The following is a 19,768-nucleotide window of genomic DNA, read 5'->3' as shown; positions in this document are numbered from 1 at the left end:
GATCCACGGGCACAGGAGCCCATCCATGGGGATCCATGGGCACAGGAGCCCATCCATGGGGATCCATGGGCACAGGAGCCCATCCATGGGGATCCATGGCTGAGGGACCCATCCATGGGGATCCACGGGCACAGGAGCCCATCCATGGGGATCCATGGGCACAGGGACCCATCCATGGGGATCCATGGGCACAGGAGCCCATCCATGGGGATCCATGGCTGAGGGACCCATCCATGGGGATCCACGGGCACAGGAGCCCATCCATGGGGATCCACGGGCACAGGAGCTCCCAAAGGATGGAGCAGGCTCTGCTCCGGGCCCAGTGGTGGCACCAGGGGAAGGGGCAGGGGCTGAGCCCAGGAATTCCCCCTGGATGTGGGGCAGAGCTGCTGCCCTGGGCAGGGCCCAGCCCAGAGTGGGGCTGGAGTCTCCTCCCTGGGGACATTCCAGGGGCACCTGGACACTGCCCTGTGCCCTGAGATGGCCCTGCTGGGGCAGGGAGTGGGACCCGTGACCCACTGGGGTCCTTTCCCACCTCACCCATCCTGGGATTCTGAGAAAAACGGGGCCTCCAAGAGACTCTGCTGCAAGGAGGGCAAAGAGGCTGTCCCATCCCACAAAGCCAAGTGTATATTTGCTTTTTTTCCCCATTTTTAGTGTTTTTTCCTGGCACTTGCAGCGTGGCGGGACAACCTCCTTTTAACAGCCGCTCTCCTTGCCAGCGCTGGAGTATATAAAAAATGTTTTTAAAAAAATAATGATTCTTGTCTAGACCTGTTCTTTTAAGTCTGCTCTGAGCTTTAAAGTTGTGCTGGCAGAGCTCTGGGGCTGGGCTGAGCCTCTCCCCCTGCTCTCCCAGGGGAGCCTGTCTCGGCAGGCCCGGCTGGAGCTGCAGAGGGTTTGGATTTTCTGTTTGTTTGTTCAAGTCCTTTCATTCCTGGCACTGCTGCAAATCTCTGAACTAAAAGCTTTCTTGTGCTGGTAAAAATAAACTCGAGTTGATTGGGCTGCCTACCTGTGCTGGCCAAGCTTGCTGCTTCAAGGGGAGAAATTTGGGGTGGGTTCCAGTAGGAGGTTTGCAAACTGCGTTTATCAGAGGCAGGAGGAGGAGAAAAAGGAAAATCCTGCTGTGCTCTCCCCTGGATTTTTAATTTTTGGCTTTGTTTGCTTCTCTCAGCAAATCTGCAGCCACTTAACCTCTGCCATGCAAGGCCAGCACATTGAGGATTCTCAGAAATTCAGGACACACTCAGTCTCCCCTTGCTGGAGGGACAGACTGTGACTCTTCCAGACACAAAAATGCTTTCCTGAATTACTGAAATCCGCTATTTTTAACACCAAAGTGACGCTGACTCTGGGGAGGAGCAGACAAACCCTCCCTTGAACCGATCTTTTTTTAGAAAGCATCAAACCCACTTCTCCTAAAATCCAAGGTCCAAGCCTTGTTAAACCCGACCTAAAGATTCAGGAGCTCGTTTCTTTGCAGGGAGATGGGAAAAGGGCAACTGCAAGCAGGGGATGAACAGCCGGGAGCGAGGGGAGGTGAGGCAGAGTCACACCGAGGTGACACCGACACAGTCCTGCTGTGTGCCGTGTCCCAGAGCTCCTCCTGGGGACATTGGTGACGTGGGTGTCCCACTGTCCTCGGGGCAGGGCCACGTGCTGCAGCCACGGGTGATCCCTGACTCTGTGGTGACACCTGGGCAGGTGACGAATTCGCGGTGATGCAAGGCCCAGCTGAGGTGACGGTGAGGAAACGCTCCTGGCCTGATGGGACAGAGCTCCAGGGCTGGCTCTGGGCCAGGCAGAGGATCTGTGTCCTGGGACATGCCCTGCCTGTCAGAAAGGCCTGAGAGGAGCAGCTCCCAGCTGGCCACTCTGGGCTGGGACGGTTTCTGTGTGGCAGCTGGACCTGTACAGGTCATCAACGGCGTTTTGGGGCAAACCCACCCTGAGGGGTGGACATGAGAACCTTAAAGCCATCCAAGGGATGGACATGATCAGAAACCCATCCCAAGGGATGGACATGAGCACCATAAACCCATCCTGAGGGGTGGAGATGAGCACCCTAAATTCATCCAAGGGATGGACATGATCATAAACCCATCCCAAGGGGTGGACATGAGCACCATAAACCCATCCCAAGGGATGGAGATGAGCACCATTAACCCATCCCAAGGGATGGACATGATCATAAACCCATCCCAAGGGATGGACATGAGCACCCTAAATTCATCCAAGGGATGGACATGATCATAAACCCATCCCAAGGGGTGGACATGAGCACCATAAACCCATCCTGAGGGATGGAGATGAGCACCCTAAATCCATCCCAAGAGATGGAGATAAACACCACAAACCCATCCCAAGGGATGGACATGATCATAAATCCATCCTGAGTGGTGGACATGAGCACCATAAACCCATCCCAAGGGGCGGACATGAACACCATAAACCTATCCTGAGGGATGGAGACTATCACCATAAACTCATCCAAGTGATGGACATGAGCACCATAAACCCATCCTGAGGGATGGAGATGAGCACCCTAAATCCATCCCAAGGGATGACATGATCATAAGTCCATCCTGAGGGATACAGATGATCATCACAAATCCATCCCAAGAGATGGACATGAGCACCATAAACCCTTCCTGAGGGATGGAGAGGAGCACCCTAAATCCATCCCAAGGGGCGGACATGAACACCATAAACCTATCCTGAGGGATGGAGATAATCACCATAAACTCATCCAAGTGATGGACATGAGCACCATAAATCCATCCCAAGGGATAGACGTGAGCACCACAAACCCATCCCAAGGTATGAAGAACCATAAATCCATCCCAGGCGATAGACATGAGCACCATAAACCCATCCTGAGTGATGATCACCACAAACCCATCCTAAGGGATGGAGATAAACACACACACCCCAACAAAAAATCCATCCTAAGGGATGGAGATGATGACCATAAACCCATCCTAAGTGATGAACACCAAAAATCCATCCCAAGGGATGGAGATGAGCACCATAAACCCATCCAAGGGATGGAGATGATGACCACAAATCCATCAACTCATCCCAATGGATGGGATGAACTCACAGGGAAGGCCACAAACCTGGAGAAGGCTGCAGACAGCCAGGCTGGGTGTGCCCAAGGACAGGTCCAAGAACCCTTTCCCAGGATCAGGTCCCTGGCATGCCCAGCCTGGCTCCAGGTGTGCTCCGATACCTCCAGGTCCCTCACCTGCCTCTGCTCCACCTCTGCCACGGAAGAGGGAATATCTTAAATTTACTGGAGTCCATTGGGATGCAAACCCATCCTGAACACGGCTGAGCAGCTTGGGAACGCTCGGATAAAAGGCAAAATATGGGAAAAGGAAGGGGCAACAAGGCAGCTTGATGGATGTCCCTACAAACCCTGTGCTGCCATTGCAGCTTGGGACACATCCTTCAGTCCAAGAGATCTCCCAGGGCTCCCTTCCCCCTCTCCCTGCCCTTCCAGGAGCCTCAGGAACGCAGCCAGGCCGGGCCATGGATACCAGACCAGTTCTTCCTGCTCTCCTGCCAGGGGGCATCCACAGCATTCCTGGCCTGGATTGTCATGGAGATTTTCACTTCCAGGAGCAAAATCCCTCCGTGATTGCTATCCTGTTATCAAATCAGGGAGCTGGGAAGAGCTGGAGTGACAGGGAATCACCCAGCCCTCAGCTTTCCTCTCATTTTCAGGCTGGGATTTCATTCCCACAGAGCTGTTTTCCTTGAGTCCTGGGCAGCCTCATCCCTGTGACATTCCTGGAATTTATTCCTGGAAGAGCTGCCACCAAATAAAAATCCTCTCTGGGGTATTGCCATACAAGTTAGTTATTTCAGCCCCCAAAGCATCATCCAGTAAATTTGAGACTAACAAAGGATGAACTCTGAAGAAAACAAACATTCAAATTCCAAAATTCCAGCACGCAATTCCAGGCTGATGGAAATTTTTAGGGATAGAAATGCTGGGTTGCTGAAGTGACACCTGGCATCTGGCTCGTGCCAGGGGTTGCCAAAGTGTGGACATGCAGCAATGTTGTCCCCAGCAGCTGAAAATGTCCCCAGGGTGGACACACACAACCTGATCCTGCCTTTTCTCTTGGAAAAACTCAAGGAAATGAGGTGTTGGAGCAGCAGGAAGACATAAAAATCCCAGCAAGATTGGGATTTTCAGCCCATCATGATCAGGAGAATCCTTAGAGCACCCAGGTCTGGCCATGCCACCGATCCCAAATGATGCCTCAGGGTTTGGCTTTTCTATTTTCCCATTCTGTGCTGCTTTGGTGTGCAGTTCTGAGCTCCATATTATGGGATGGTGAGCTCTGTGCACAGAGCAGGGAGACAAAACAATTCCTGCTCCAGCTGGGCACCAAGGACAAATGCCCCAAATCTCAGCCCAGGAGCACAAACCCCGTGGGCTGGAGAGAGAAAAACAAGCAGGGTGGGACTGCAGGGGCTAAAGCTGGAATGGGACAATGAACTGCAAGATGCAAATGGAGCAGAACTGATCCCAGGGAGAGACCCTGGGAGCGCTGGTGCATTTTGGGGCCATTTTGGTTCATCTTGGGTGCAGCCCTGGCTGGGCTCTGGTGCTGCCCAAGGTGCATCCATGGAGGAGATCCTTGGAATGAATCCCTGCTTTATTCTGGAGCTCTGCCCAGCCTCTGCCCTAGCTCAGATTCTCAAGGCATCAGCTGTGGTGACCATGAAGGGACACAAGAATCCCCTGGACCAGAGGGTGTCCAGCCCTGGGATGGCTCCATTTCATCCCAATCCAAGAGCCAGGAATCAACACTCTCAGCTGGAGAGGAGCAGTTTGGAGCTGTGGCACTGCAGAGCCTGGTGGGCATTCCTCAGTGGGCAGTTCCCCCCAGTTTTCCTGGTGGGCATTCCTCAGTGGGCAGTTTTCCCCAGTTTTCCTGGTGGGCATTCCTCAGTGGGCAGTTCCCCCCAGTTTTCCTGGTGGGTATTCCTCAGTGGGCAGTTTCCCCCCAGTTTTCCTGGTGTGCAGTTCCCCCCAGTTTTCCTGGTGGGCATTCCTCAGTGGGCAGTTTTCCCCAGTTTTCCTGGTGGGCATTCCTCAGTGGGCAGTTTCCCCCCAGTTTTCCTGGTGGGCATTCCTCAGTGGGCAGTTCCCCCCAGTTTTCCTGGTGGGCATTCCTCAGTGGGCAGTTCCCCCCAGTTTTCCCAGATCCTGGAAGGTGGAATCCATCAGGATTCCATTCCTTCAAAGCAAGAAGCTGGGATGTTTTAACCCCTCGGGCGGTTGCGAGTCTCAGGGCAAAGGAAATCACCCAGTCCATGCCCATTGGCAGTTTGAAACCCCTGAACCATCCCTTCCCAGCTATTTTTGCTGGGATATTTTTAGTGGGAGGTGCAGAGCACTGGAGGATGGGATAAACAGGATTTTCCAGGCTGGCTTTTGCCATCCCTGTTCAGCGGGACCCCAGGCCCAGGCTGTTTACTGGCCACGAGCTGTGTTTAACATTCCACTCCTGCATATTTATATTCAAGCCAAATTCAGAGCAGGATTCTGGAAAATGAGCAAAAGTAGGCGATGACCCAACCAGAGAGCATTGGGTCATCCAAAAACTTGAGGAGCTGCTCTGGAATCCAGTGTTTTTTTGGGATGCTGGGAGCTGACTATAATTAGCAGCCACTCAAACCCTGTAAACAGCCACAAAAAAATCAACTCTGACTTTGCTGAAATCCAGCCTTGAACATTTGGGAATATTTAGGGAAGGTAAAATCCACCCTTGAACATTTGGGAATATTTAGGGAAGGTAAAATCCCTCCATGAATATTTTGGGAATATTTAAGGAAGGTAAAATCCCTCCTTGAATATTTTTGAAATCTTTAGAAAAGGCAAAATCCACCCTTGAGCATTTGGAAATATTTAGGGAAAGTAAAATCCACCCTTGAACATTTGGGAATATTTAGGAAAGGTAAAATCCACCCTTGAACATTTGGGAATATTTAGGGAAGGTAAAATCCACCCTTGAACATTTTGGAAAGGTAAAATCCACCCTTGAACATTTGGAATATTTAGGGAAGGTAAAACCAGCCCTTGAATATTTTGGGAATATTTAGGGAAGGTAGAATCCACCTTTGAAGATTTGGGAATATCTAGGAACAATAAAATCCCTCCTTGAATATTTTGGGAATATTTAGGAAAAATAAAATCTATCCTTGAACATTTGGGAATATGTAGGAAAGGTAAAATCCACCCTTGGACATTTAGGGAAGACAAAATCAACCCTTGAACATTTGGGAATATTTAGAAAAAATAAAATCCCTCCATGAACATTTTGGGAATATTTTGGGAAGGTAAAATCCCTCCTTGAATATTTTGGGAATATTTAGGGAAGGTAAAATCCACCCTTGAACGTTTGGATTATTTAGGAAAGGTAAAATCCAGCCTTGACCATTTGGGAATATTTAGGGAAAGTAAAATCCACCTTTGAACATTTGGGAATATTTAGGGAAAGTAAAACTCTCTTTGATATTTTGGAAATCTTTAGGAAAGGTAAAATCCACCCTTGAGCATTGGGGAATATTTAGGAAAAGTAAAATCCACCCTTGAATATTTAGGGAAGGTAAAATCCACTCTTGAATATTTTGGGAATATTTAGGAAAGGTAAAATCCATCCTTGGACATTTAGGGAAGGTAAAATCAACCCTTGAATATTTGGGAATATCTAGGAAAAAATAAAATCCCTCCTTGAATATTTGGGACTATTTAGGGAAAATTAAATCCACCCTTGAACATTTTGGAAAGGTAAAATCCACCCTTGAACATTTGGAATATTTAGGGAAGGTAAAATCCACCCTTGAATATTTTGGGAATATTTAAGGAAGGTAAAATCCCTCCTTGAATATTTTGGAAATCTTTAGGAAAGGTAAAATCCACCCTTGAACATTTGGATTATTTAGGGAAGGTAAAATCAACCCTTGACTATTTGGGAATATTTAGGGAAGGTAAAATCCAGCCTTGAGCATTTGGGAATATTTAGGGAAGGTAAAATCCAGCCTTGAGAATTTGGGAATATTTAGGGAAGGTAAAATCCACCCTTGACCATTTGGATTATTTAGGGAATGTAAAATCCACCCTTGAATATTTTGGGAATATTTAGGGAAGGTAAAATCCAGCCTTGACCATTTGGGAATATTTAGGGAAGGTAAAATCCACCCTTGAATATTTTGGGAATATTTAGGGAATGTAAAATCCAGCCTTGATCATTTGGGAATATTTAGGAAGGGTAAAATCCGCCCTTGAAGGTTTTGGAACGAGCTCCCCCAGCGCTCCTTGTGCTCGGGGCAGAATGGCAATTTCCATCTCATGAATATGGATGAGAGAGCAGAAAGCGCGGCCGGGCCCATCCGGGGACCCCATTAAACCCCAAATCCCTTTTTCCCAGGATGAGTGGAGCAGGGAGCTCCGGTTCACTTCGGCTCCCGTGCCGGGAGTTGTTTTTGGGGGCCGCTGGACGGATCCAAGCCGATTTTCAAACACAAATTTGTAACTCGGTGCAAACGTTCCTGCAGGGATGGACACGGCCAGAACATTCCCATCAAATGTCCAGAACATTCCCATCAAATCCTCGGCGCGGAGGGAAGGAGAGGCTCGGCTCTTGCTGTAGAGGCTGGGGGATGTTGGGATGGAGAGAGGGAGGTTTGGGGTTTTTGTGGGGTTTGGGGAGGATTTTTAGGCTGGGTTATCCCTGCCTGAAGCCAAGGAGGTTGGGGAGGAATTGCAAGGGTTTTGGGGATATTTATGAGGTTTTGGGAAGAATTGCAAGGGTTTTGGGAGGAAAGAGAAGGTTTTGGGGAGGAATGAGAAGGTTTTGGGGAGGAATGAGAAGGTTTTGGGGAGGAAAGAGAAGGTTTTGGGGAGGAATGAGAAGGTTTTTAGGAATGAGAAGGTTTTTAGGAATGAGAAGGTTTTGGGGAGGAAAGAGAAGGTTTTGAGGAGGAATGAGAAGGTTCTGAGGAGGAAAGAGAAGGTTTTGAGGAGGAATGAGAAGGTTTTGAGGAAAGAGAAGGTTTTGAGGAGGAAAGAGAAGGTTCTGAGGAAAGAGAAGGTTTTGAGGAGGAAAGAGAAGGTTTTTAGGAAAGAGAAGGTTTTGGGGAGGAAGGAGAAGGTTCTGAGGAGGAATGAGAAGGTTTTTAGGAAAGAGAAGGTTTTGGGGAGGAAAGAGAAGGTTTTGGGGAGGAAAGAGAAGGTTTTGGGGAGGAATGAGAAGGTTTTGGGGAGGAATGAGAAGGTTCTTGGGGAGGAATGAGAAGGTTTTGAGGAAAGAGAAGGTTTTGAGGAAAGAGAAGGTTTTTGGGAGGAAAGAGAAGGTTTTGGGAAAGAAAGAGAAGGTTTTGGGGAGGAAAGAGAAGGTTTTTAGGAATGAGGTTTTGAGGAGGAATGAGAAGGTTTTGGGGAGGAATGAGAAGGTTTTGGGGAGGAAAGAGAAGGTTTTTAGGAATGAGAAGGTTTTGAGGAGGAATGAGAAGGTTCTTGGGGAGAATGAAATTTTTGGGAAGAAAATTTGGGGAGGAATGAGAAGGTTTTGGGGAGAATTACAAGGTCTTTGGGAGGAATGAGGTTTTTGAGGAGAAGGTTTTGGGGAGGAGTGAGAAGGTTTTTGGGAGGAAAGAAGGTTCCTGGGGAGAATGAAAGTTTTGGGAGGAATGAGAAGGTTTCTGAGAAGAATGAGAAGGTTTTTAGGAGGAATTACAAGATCTTTGGGAGGAAAGAGAAGGTTTTTGAGAAGAATGAGAAGGTTTTGGGGAGGAGTGAGAAGGTTTTTGGGAGGAAAGAAGGTTCTTGGGGAGAACGAAAGTTTTGGAAGGAATGAGAAGGTTTTGGGGAGAATTACAAGGAAAGAAGGTTCTTGGGGAGGAAAGAAGGCTTTTGGGAAGAATGAGAAGGTTCTTAGAAGAAATGAGAAGGTTTTTGGGAAGGATGAGAAGGTTTTTAGGAGGAAAGAGAATGTTTGGGAAGAATTACAAGATTTTGGGGAGAAATGACAAGGTTTTGGGGGGAATTAAGATTTTGGGGAGGAATGACAAGGTTTTGGTAGGAAAGAAAGTTTTTGTGAGGAAAGAGAAGATTTTTGAGAAGAATGAGAAGGTTTTTGGGAGGAATGAAGGTTTTTGTGAGGAAAAGATAAGGTTTTTGAGAAGAATGAGGAGGTTTTTGGGAGGAATGATAACGTTTTGGGAGGAAAGAGAAGGATTTTGAGAAGGATTTTGGGAGGAATGACACAAGGTATTTGGGAGGGCTCCAGCCATGGAATGCCACTCATGGATGGCTTCAAGGGGTCAGCACTGGCAAGAATACAGAATTTTCTGGAAAAACAAGGATTTCCTCTCCCTCTCCTCTTTTGAAAAACCTTTTTTTTTTTCCACATCAAAAATAAAATGAAATGAGTGTTTTGTGCCTTTCATGGAGATGTCATCCCAGCCTGTTCCTTTTTCCCTGCCAGGCCGTTGGGATGAGATGGATTTCAGGTCCTTTCCAACCCAAACCATGCCATAATTCCACTTCCCAAGCTCCTCCAACTCCAGGAGAAGCTGGAAATTTGGGCTGAAACGCCCCCTAAGACGTGAGGGACACTTGGAGAGGACACAGCTCGGGGTGGTCAGGACGAGGCCCCTCACTGAGATTTCCCTCCAGAAACCCCTAAATCCTCGCAAGGGCAACCCAAGAGGAGAAAACACCACCCCAAAAATGCTTTTTTGGCTCGTTTAGCCTCGGGGTAAATGGAGTGTGTGCCCTGGCAGACAATGCCAGCGTTTATTTTATTTAGTTGCTACCAACGGCCGCGATCCACACCCCGCCCTCGGCACAGCCCCCGCCGCTTCCTGCCTGACTCAGCCGCGCCTCAGGGCCCGGGCCTGCGGGATCGGCAAGGCCCCAAACCCACCTGAAACGCGGAGATAATTCGGATTTAGAGCAGAAAAACTGCATTTCCTGCCCCTTGTGTCCAGTGTTTGTTATAGTAAATTGTGGGGGTGATTTGGGATCACCAAGGACCCAAACTCACCTGAAATGCAGAAATAATTCGGCTTTAAAGAACGAAAAACTGAATTTCCTGCCCTCCATTCCTAGTTTTTATGGTCGGTTATGGGGGCAATTTGGGACCGCCAAGGCCCCAAACTCACCTGAAACGCGGAGATAATTCGGATTTAGAGCGGGAAAAACTGCATTTCCTGCCCTTTCTGTCCACTGTTTGTTATAGTAAATTATGGGGGTGATTTGGGATCGCCAAGGCCCCAAACTCACCTGAAACGCGGAGATAATTCGGATTTAGAGCAGGAAAACCTGCATTTCCTGCCCTTTGTGTCCAGTGTTTGTTATAGTAAATTATGGGGGTGATTTGGGATCGCCAGTGGCCCCAAACTCACCTGAAATGCAGAAATAATTCGGATTTAAAGCAGGAAAAACTGAATTTCCTGCCTTCCATTCCCATATTTGTTACAGTCAATTATTGGGGCAATTTGGGATCACCAAGGCCCCAAACTCACCTGAAACGCAAAATAATTCGGATTTGGAGCAGGAAAAACTGCATTTCCTGCCCTTTCTGTCCAGTGTTTGTTATAGTAAATTGTGGGGGTGATTTGGGATCGCCAAGGCCCCAAACTCACCTGAAATGCGGAGATAATTCGGATTTAGAGCAGAAAAACTGCATTTCCTGCCCTTTCTGTCCAGTGTTTGTTATAGTAAATTGTGGGGGTGATTTGGGATCGCCAAGGCCCCAAACTCACCTGAAATGCGGAGATAATTCAGATTTAGAGCAGAAAAACTGCATTTCCTGCCCGGTTTTTTTATGGTCAGTTTTGGGGGCAATCTGGAATCACAAACAGCCCCAAACTTTCCTGAAACGCAGGGATTAAAGCACGAAAAACTGAATTTCCTGCCTTCCATTCCCATATTTGTTACAGTCAATTATTGGGGCAATTTGGGATCACCAAGGCCCCAAACTCACCTGAAACGCGGAGATAATTCGGATTTACAGCAGGAAAAACTGCATTTCCTGCCCCTTGTGCCCAGTGTTTGTTATAGTAAATTATGGGGGTGATTTGGGATCACCAAGGCCCCAAACTCACCTGAAACGCAGAAATAATTCAGATTTAAAGCAGGAAAAACTGCATTTCCTGCCCGGTTTTTTTGTAGATAATTTTGGGGGCAATTTGGAATCACAAACAGCCCCAAACTCACCTGAAGTGCAGGGATTAAAGCAGGAAAAAGTGAATTTCCTGCCCTTTGTTCAGTGTTTGTTACAGTAAATTATGGGGGTGATTGGGGATCACCTAGGCCCCAAACTCACTTGAAATGCAGAAATAATTTGGATTTAAAGCAGGAAAAACTGAATTTCCTGCCATTTCTGTCCAATGTTTGTTTTAGTAAAATATGGGGGTGATTGGGGATCACCAAGGCCCCAAACTCACCTGAAATGCAGAAAAAATTCAGATTTAAAGCAGGAAAAACTGAATTTCCTGCCTTCCATTCCCATATTTGTTACAGTCAATTATTGGGGCAATTTGGGATCACCAAGGCCCCAAACTCACCTGAAATGCAGAAATAATTCGGCTTTAAAGCAGGAAAAACTGCATTTCCTGCCCTCCATTCCCATTTCTTATTGTCAATTATAAATGACATTCTAGACCAGCTCTAGGTATGATCACAAGAGAAAATTCCTGATTTTTTTCCCCAAAGGAGGCACAAGCAAAGAGGTTGAAGGAATCCGACTCAGATTTGGGAATATTTGGAAGGTTTGAAAACAGAATTCTCCAAGATTTGCTGGATCTGGTTGAGTTTTGAGTAAAAAAGTAAGGAAATAAATAAAAATAAAGGCATTTCATGGCTCTGGATGATCCCCCTGGCCATCCCACATCCCACATTCCCAGTGTGTGGAATAATCTGGATATGGGAGCTTTAAAAAGCATTAAAGGATTGCTGAAGTTTTTCAGAAAAAAAATTCCAATCAATAAAAATCAAATCTCAATTAATAAAAAATCCCAATTAATTGAAAATTAAATATCCCCTTAGCTTTATTTTAAAAGCATGTGGGGTAGGGTGACAAATTTGGGATTTTTCAGCTAAATGTGCTGGAGCTGAAATCCCTGAAATCCAGAAAAACCCTGGGAAATCAATTTATCAGGGGCTGAAAATAAATGTGGTTTGATCAGTCCATGACTGAATTATTGTGATTTTCTCTTGAGATTTTATTTCAGCTGGGATGGAGCCAAGTTTGATGGTTTGGGTTCATTTTGGTGAAATGGAGACAGAGGAAAGAACAATTTTGAAACTTTAAAAATCCTGGAGAGTTGGGATCAAAAAGCCTGGAAATTTTAATTCCAGCAGCACCATTCATGTATTTTAACATAAAATAAAAAAAGAAAATAAGAAAATTCTCCTCCCTTAGGGCAGATTTCCCTGTCTGAACACTCCCATTGCATCAGGAGCCCAGAATTCCCTCAGGAACAAAACAAATTTTAAAAAATCAGGTTCAGAGGGTCAAAACCTCTTTTTTTTTGCTCTCCTCCCATCCTGGAATTGGAATTTGGAGAGGTCAAAACTCAGGATTTGCCTGGGCAGCATTCAGCAATGCCAGGGGAATAATCAATTCTGAATAAATAATTCACAAGAAATAATTGGATTCAGGATTCAGCAAAGTCAGGGGAATAATGAATTCTGAATAAATAATTCACAAGAAATAATTCAGAATAATTAATTCTGAATAGATAATTCAGTAAAAATAATCCAGAATAACTAATCAGAATAAATAATCCAGAATAACTAATTCTGAATAAGTAATTCAGAATAAATAATCCAGAAAAAAAAATATTCATAATAAAAAATTCAGAAGAAATACTCCTGAATAAGGAATTCAGGATAAATAATCAAGAAGAAATAACCCAAAAGCAATAATTCAGAAGAAATAATTAACTGAGAAATGCAAATGAGATGACATCAGCAGGATGCCCTGGTCATGAGGTCACACAGGAAATGCCCCACTAGCAAATTGCCTTTAATCCCAGCCTAACAAACCTTAAACCTCACTTAGCTAAGCCTCAGCTAAAGAGGTGTCACACAGGAAAATTCCTTTTTCTCTTCCTTCCCCTCTCCAAAGGGATCAGGACAGACAGAGAGAAAATGGGGAGGAATTTCTCCTCAGGAAAATCAGGAAAAGCTTCACCTCAGGATGGATGAAGGAGTTTTTCCACAAGAAAAATGGGAAAAGATTCCCTTTGGGAGGAGTGAAGGAGTTTTTCCACAAGAAAAGTGGGAAAAGATTCACTTCAGGATGGATGAAGGAGTTTTTCTACAAGAAAATCAGGAAAAGCCTCACTTCAAGATGGATGAAGGAATTTTTCCCTCAGAAAAGCAGGAAAAGCTTCAGGAGAGATGAACCTCAGGAGGGATGAAGGAATTTTTCCCTCAGAAAAGCCTCACCTCAGGACAAATGTGGGATTTTTTCCCTCAGAAAAAAAGGAAAAGCTTCACCTCAGGACAGATGAGAGTTTTTCCCTCAGAAAAGCAGAAAAAGCTTCAGAAGGGCTGAACCTCAGGAGGGTTGAAGGAATTTTTCCCTCAAATAAAAAGCGGGAAAAGCAGGTAAAGCTTCACCTCAGGACAGTGGGAAGGAGTTTTTCCCCAAGAAAATCAGGAAAAACTTCACTTTAGGAGGGATGAAGGAGTTTTTCCCTCAGAAAAATGGGAAAAAGCTTCACCTCAGGACAAATTTAGGAATTTTTCCTTCAGAAAATGAGGAAAAGCTTCACATCAGGACAGTGGGGAGGAATTTTTCCCTCAGAAAAATCTGACCTCAGAATGGATGAAGGAATTTTTCCCCAATAAAAGCAGAAAAAGCTACACCTCAGGAGATTGGGATGGAGTTTTTGCCTCAGAAAAACGAGAAAAAGCTGCACCTCAGGACAAATTTAGGAGATTTTCTCTCAGAAAAGCAGGAAAAGCCTCACCTCAGGACATTGGGAAGCAGTTTTTTCACAAGAAAGGGAGAAAAGCTTCACCTCAGGATGGATGAAGGAGTTTTTCCACAAGAAAAGTGGGAAAAGTTTCACTTCGGGAGGAGTGAAGGAGTTTTTCCTTCGGAAAAGCCTCACCTCAAGATGGATGAAGGAATTTTTCCCTCAGAAAAGCAGGAAAAGCTTCAGGAGAGTTGAACCTCAGGAGGGTTGAAGGAGTTTTTCCCTCAGAAAAGTGGGAAAAGCAGGTAAAGTTTAATCTCAGGACAGTGGGAAGGAGTTTTTCCACAAGAAAGCAGGAAAAGTTTCATCTCAGGAGATTGGGAAGGAAATTTAACCTTTAGATAAATGGGAAAAAGCTTCACCTCAGGACAAATTTAGGAATTTTTCCTTCAGAAAATGAGGAAAAGCTTCACATCAGGACAGTGGGAAGGAATTTTTCCACAAGAAAAGCAGGAAAAGCTTCACTTCAGGAGATTGGGATGGAGTTTTTGCCTCAGAAAAGTGGGAAAAAGCTTCACCTCAGGACAAATTTAGGAGATTTTCCCTCAGAAAAGGAGGAAATGTTTGACCTCAGGACAGTGGGAAGGAATTTTTCCCTCAGAAAAATCTGACCTCAGAATGGATGAAGGAATTTTTCCCCAATAAAAGCAGGAAAAGCTTCACCTCAGGGCGGATGAAGGAATTTTTCCCTCAAATAAAAAGTGGGAAAGCAGGTAAAGTTTCACCTCAAGACATTGGGAAGGAATTTTTCCCTCAGAAAATCAGGAAAAGCTTCACTTTAGGAGGGATGAAGGAGTTTTTCCCTCAGAAAAACAGGAAAAAGCTTCACCTCAGGACACATTTAGGATTTTTTCCTTCAGAAAATGAGGAAAAGCTTCACATCAGGACAGTGGGAAGGAATTTTTCCCTCAGAAAATCAGGAAAAGCTTCACTTCAGGAGACTGGGATGGCGTTTTTCCCTCAGAAAAATGGGAAAAAGTTTCACCTCAGGACAAGTTAAGGAGATTTTCTCTCAGAAAAAAAGGAAATGTTTCACCTCAGGACAGTGGGAAGGAATTTTTCCCCTCAGAAAAGCAGGAAAAGCTTCACCTCAGGAGGGATGAAGGAGTTTTTCCCTCAGAAAAATGGGAAAAAGCTTCACCTCAGGACAAATTTAGGAGATTTTCCCTCAGAAAAGGAGGAAATGTTTGACCTCAGGACAGTGGGAAGGAATTTTTCCCTCAGAAAAATCTGACCTCAGAATGGATGAAGGAATTTTTCCCCAATAAAAGCAGGAAAAGCTTCACCTCAGGGCGGATGAAGGAATTTTTCCCTCAAATAAAAAGTGGGAAAGCAGGTAAAGTTTCACCTCAAGACATTGGGAAGGAATTTTTCCCTCAGAAAATCAGGAAAAGCTTCACTTTAGGAGGGATGAAGGAGTTTTTCCCTCAGAAAAACAGGAAAAAGCTTCACCTCAGGACACATTTAGGATTTTTTCCTTAAGAAAAGGAGGAAAAGCTTCACAAGGACAGTGGGGAGGAATTTTTCCCTCAGAAAAATCTCACCTCAGAATGGATGAAGGAATTTTTCCCCAATAAAAGCAGAAAAAGCTTCACGTCAGGGGGGATGAAGGAATTTTTCCCTCAAATAAAAAGTGGGAAAAGCAGGAAAATTTTCACCTTAGGACAGTGGGAAGGAGTTTTTCCACAAGAAAGCAGGAAAAGTTTCATCTCAGGAGATTGGGAAGGGAATTTAACCTTTAGATAAATGGGAAAAATCTTCACCTCAGGACAAATTTAGGATTTTTTCCCTCAGAAAATGAGGCAAAGTTTTACATCAGGACAGTGGGGACGAATTTTTCCCTCAGAAAAGCAGGAAAAGCTTCACCTCAGGAGATTGGGATGGAGTTTTTGCCTCAGAAAAACGGGAAAAAGCTTCACCTCAGGGCAAATTTAGGAGATTTTCCCTCAGGAAAAGACAAAAAGCTTCACCTCAGGACAAATTTAGGGTTTTTTTTCCCTCAGAAAATGAGGAAAAGCTTCACATCAGGACAGTGGGAAGGAATTTTTCCCTCAGAAAAGCCTCACTTCAGGATGGATGAAGGAATTTTTCCCCAAGAAAATCAGGAAAAGCTTCACCTCAGGACAGTGGGAAGGAATTTTTCCCTCAGAAAATCAGGAGAAGCTTCACGTCAGCAGAAATTTTAAGATTTTTTTCCCTCAGAAAAATGGGAAAAAGCTTCACCTCAGGACAAATTTAGGATTTTTTCCCTCAGAAAAGGAGGAAAAGCCTCACCTCAGGACAGTGGGAAGGATTTTTTTCCCTCAGAAAAGCAGGAAAAGCTTCACCTCAGGATGGTGGGAAAGAATTTTTCCCTCAGAAAAGCAGGAAAAGCTTCACCTCAGGAGCGATGATGGAGTTTTTACCTCAGGAAAAAAAGGCGGGAAAAGCAGGAAAGTTTCACCTCAGTAGGGATGAAGGAGATTTTCCCCAAGAAAATCAGAAAAGCTTCACCTCAGGACAAATTTAAGATTTTTTTCCCTCAGAAAATCAGGAAAATTTAAGATTTTTTTCCCTCAGAAAATCAGCCCCACCTCAGCTGTGTAAATCCCTTTAATCCCCAGCTTTAAGGACAATTTCCCACCCAGCCAGTCCAGCTGGTTCTCACCCCCACCCAGGGCACTGAAATGAAAATAAAACAACATTTGAAGAGGCTTTGCAGAGTTTGCCTTCCTGATTTTGTGGGGAAAACACATTTATTACACCCAGCATCCAACCTGGGGTGGGTTTGGAATGGCTGGGATTGGGGCAGGAGCAGCAGCATTGAGAGAGGAGGACTCAGAGGCCCTGACCCTTGAAAAATGTTAATAAAAATATTAAAAATTGTGTTTTATGGCAGAAAAACACCATAAAAAAGGATCATTAAACAAAAAAAGGGGTTTTTGAGAGCTCTCAGGTTTTCAAAGGAACTTGGAAATTCAGCTGGGCAGCATTTCAAAAGAATTTTAATGAATATTTCTATTTCAATAAGTCCCAAATTTCAGCTTTTACAGAGCTCTGACATCATGGAAAGCATCTTTAAATATTTGGGTGCATTTTGAAATGCCAAGAAAACAGGAATTGCACCTTTGCTGCTGCCAGGAGCTCCAAGTGCTGCAGTGGGAGGGCACAAAAAATGAAATTTCATGGGTAAAACTCATTTATTTCACACCACATCCAACCTGGAATTCGGGATTGAGGCAGGGTTGGGAGAGGAGCAAACCCAGCTGGGCACGAGCCTGAATTCAAACCACAGAAAACTCCACAGGAATTGCCAAAGGAGGGGATTGGAAGTGGTGTAAATTCATTTTCAGGTGTTGTAAATTGATTTTCAGGTGGTGTAAATTCATTTTCAGTACCTTAAAGTCGAGGCTGCTCAGGCTGACGGCGTCGTCGTCCTTCTCTCGCCGCTTCCTCTTCTGTGAGAAACCAAACACAGTTGTGGGTTTGGGGTCAGAAATGGAATTTTAAACACATAATCTGGAGATGTTTCCTTTTTTACATCTCCAGCTAAGGGTAAGAAGTCAAAAATTAAAAGTTGAACACTTTTTTTTTGGTTATTTAATGAAGTTTGTCGCCTGGAAATTAAATTATTTGTCTTAAAGCTTCTCATCTCTTAATTCTGGTTGGGAATTGAATTTTTAAGTAGGAAGTGGCAGCAGCAGCAACCACTGGGAAATGATTTGGGATTTATTTCAAGTCATAAAATCCTGGAATGGTTTGGATTGAAAGAAGTTCTAAAAATCATCCTGTTGCAAACCTGTCACCTCCACTACCCCAGGGTGCTCCAACCTGGCCTTGGACACTCCAGGCATCCAGAAGTTCAGGAATTTTATTTTAATTTTATTTTAATTTTATTTTATTTTATTTTATTTTTATTTTATTTTATTTATTTTATTTATTTTATTTTTATTTTATTTTTATTTAATTTAATTTTATTTTAATTTTATTTATTTTATTTTATTTATATTTTATTTTATTTTATTTTATTTTAATTTTATTTTATTTTAATTTAATTTTATTTTATTTTAATTTAATTTAATTTAATTTTAATTATATTTTATATATTATATTATTTTATTTTAATTTAATTTCATTTAGGAAGTCCCTGCCTGTGTATGAGAGCTGTGGGATCTCCCATTCCTTTGGGCATGGCCAGCACAGATCTGTGGTGCAGAATTCCTGCTGGGAATGTGAATGACTAAAAAACCAAGGATTTTTTGGGGGATAAAAATGAGGATTTTGGCTTGGGAATTCTCAGTTCTTCTCCCTTCCCCAGAACAGAACCATTGGAATAATGATCAAAGGCATCTGCACTGAGATCCCTGCTATTTTCCACAGGAAATCTGGAATATTAAACTAGAAAATTCCCATTCTCCCAGCCCCCAAATTGTGTGGAAAAATTCCTTTTCCCAAAATTATTGAAGTAGAAAATTCCCCTTCTCACAGTCCCCAAATCCTGTGGAAAAAGTTCATTTTCCCCCAAATTTAATAAAGTGGAAAATTCCCCTTCTCCCATGCCCAAATTGAGTGGAAAGAATTCCTTTTCCCAAAGTTATTACAGGGGAAATTTCTCCTTCTTCCAGCCCCCAAATTGTGTGAAAAAATTTCATTTTTCACAAATTTATTAGAGTGGAAAATTCCCCTTCTCCATCCCCAAATTGTGTGGAAAGAATTCCTTTTCTCAAAGTTATTAAAGTAGAAAATTCTCCTTCTTCCAGACCCCAAATTGTGTGAAAAAAATTTCATTTTTCACACATTTATTAAAGTGGAAAATTCTCCTCCTCCCATTCCCAGATTGTGTGGAAAGAATTCCCTTTTTCCCAAAGTTATTAAAGTGGAAAATTCTCCTTTTTCCAGTCCCCAAATCCAGTAGAAAAAATTCCTTTTCCCCAAATTATTAAAGAGGAAAATTCCCCTTCTCCCATCCACAAATCGAGTGGAAAGAATTCCTTTTCCCAAAGTTATTACAGGGGAAAATTCTCCTTCTTCCAGCCCCCAAATTGTGTGAAAAAATGTCATTTTTCACAAATTTATTAGAGTGGAAAATTCCCCTTCTCCCAGCCCCAAATCCTGTGGAAAAAATTCCTTTTCCCAAAATTATTAAGGTAGAAAATTCCCAAATTTCTCATAGCCCCCAGATTCAGTGGAAAAATTCCTTTTCCCAAAGTTATTAAAGTAGAAAATTCTCCTTCTTCCAGTCCCCAAATCCTGTGGAAAAAATTCCTTTTCTCAAAATCACTAAAGCAGAAAATTCTCCTTATTCCAGCCCTCAGATTGTGTGGAAAAATTCCTTTTTCCAGAATTGTTAAGAGGGAAAATTTCCCTTCTCCCACACCCAAATCCTGTGGAAAACAATTCCTTTTCCTAAAATTATTAAAGTAGGAAATTCCCCTTTTCTCAGCCCACAAATTGTGTAGAAAAAATTCTTTTTAATGAAGTTATTAAAGCGGTAAATTTCCTTTCTTATGGTCCCCAGATTCAGTGGAAAAATCCCTTTTCCAAAATTTATTAAAGTAGGAAATTCCTCTTTGCATGGCACCCAAGTCCTGGGGGAAGAATTCCTTTTCCCAAAGGGATTAAAGTAGAAAATTCTCCTTCTTCCAGTCCCCAAATCCTGTGGAAAAAATTCCTTTTCCCAAAATTATTAAGGTAGAAAATTCCCAAATTTCTCATAGCCCCCAGATTCAGTGGAAAAATTCCTTTTCCCAAAGTGATTAAAGTAGAA

Source organism: Agelaius tricolor, unplaced genomic scaffold (assembly GCF_023055355.1).
Source record: "Agelaius tricolor isolate 1412-34295 unplaced genomic scaffold, bAgeTri1.0.p SCAF_3, whole genome shotgun sequence".
NCBI lineage: Eukaryota > Metazoa > Chordata > Aves > Passeriformes > Icteridae > Agelaius > Agelaius tricolor.
Note: the sequence above shows the minus strand (reverse complement) of the source record.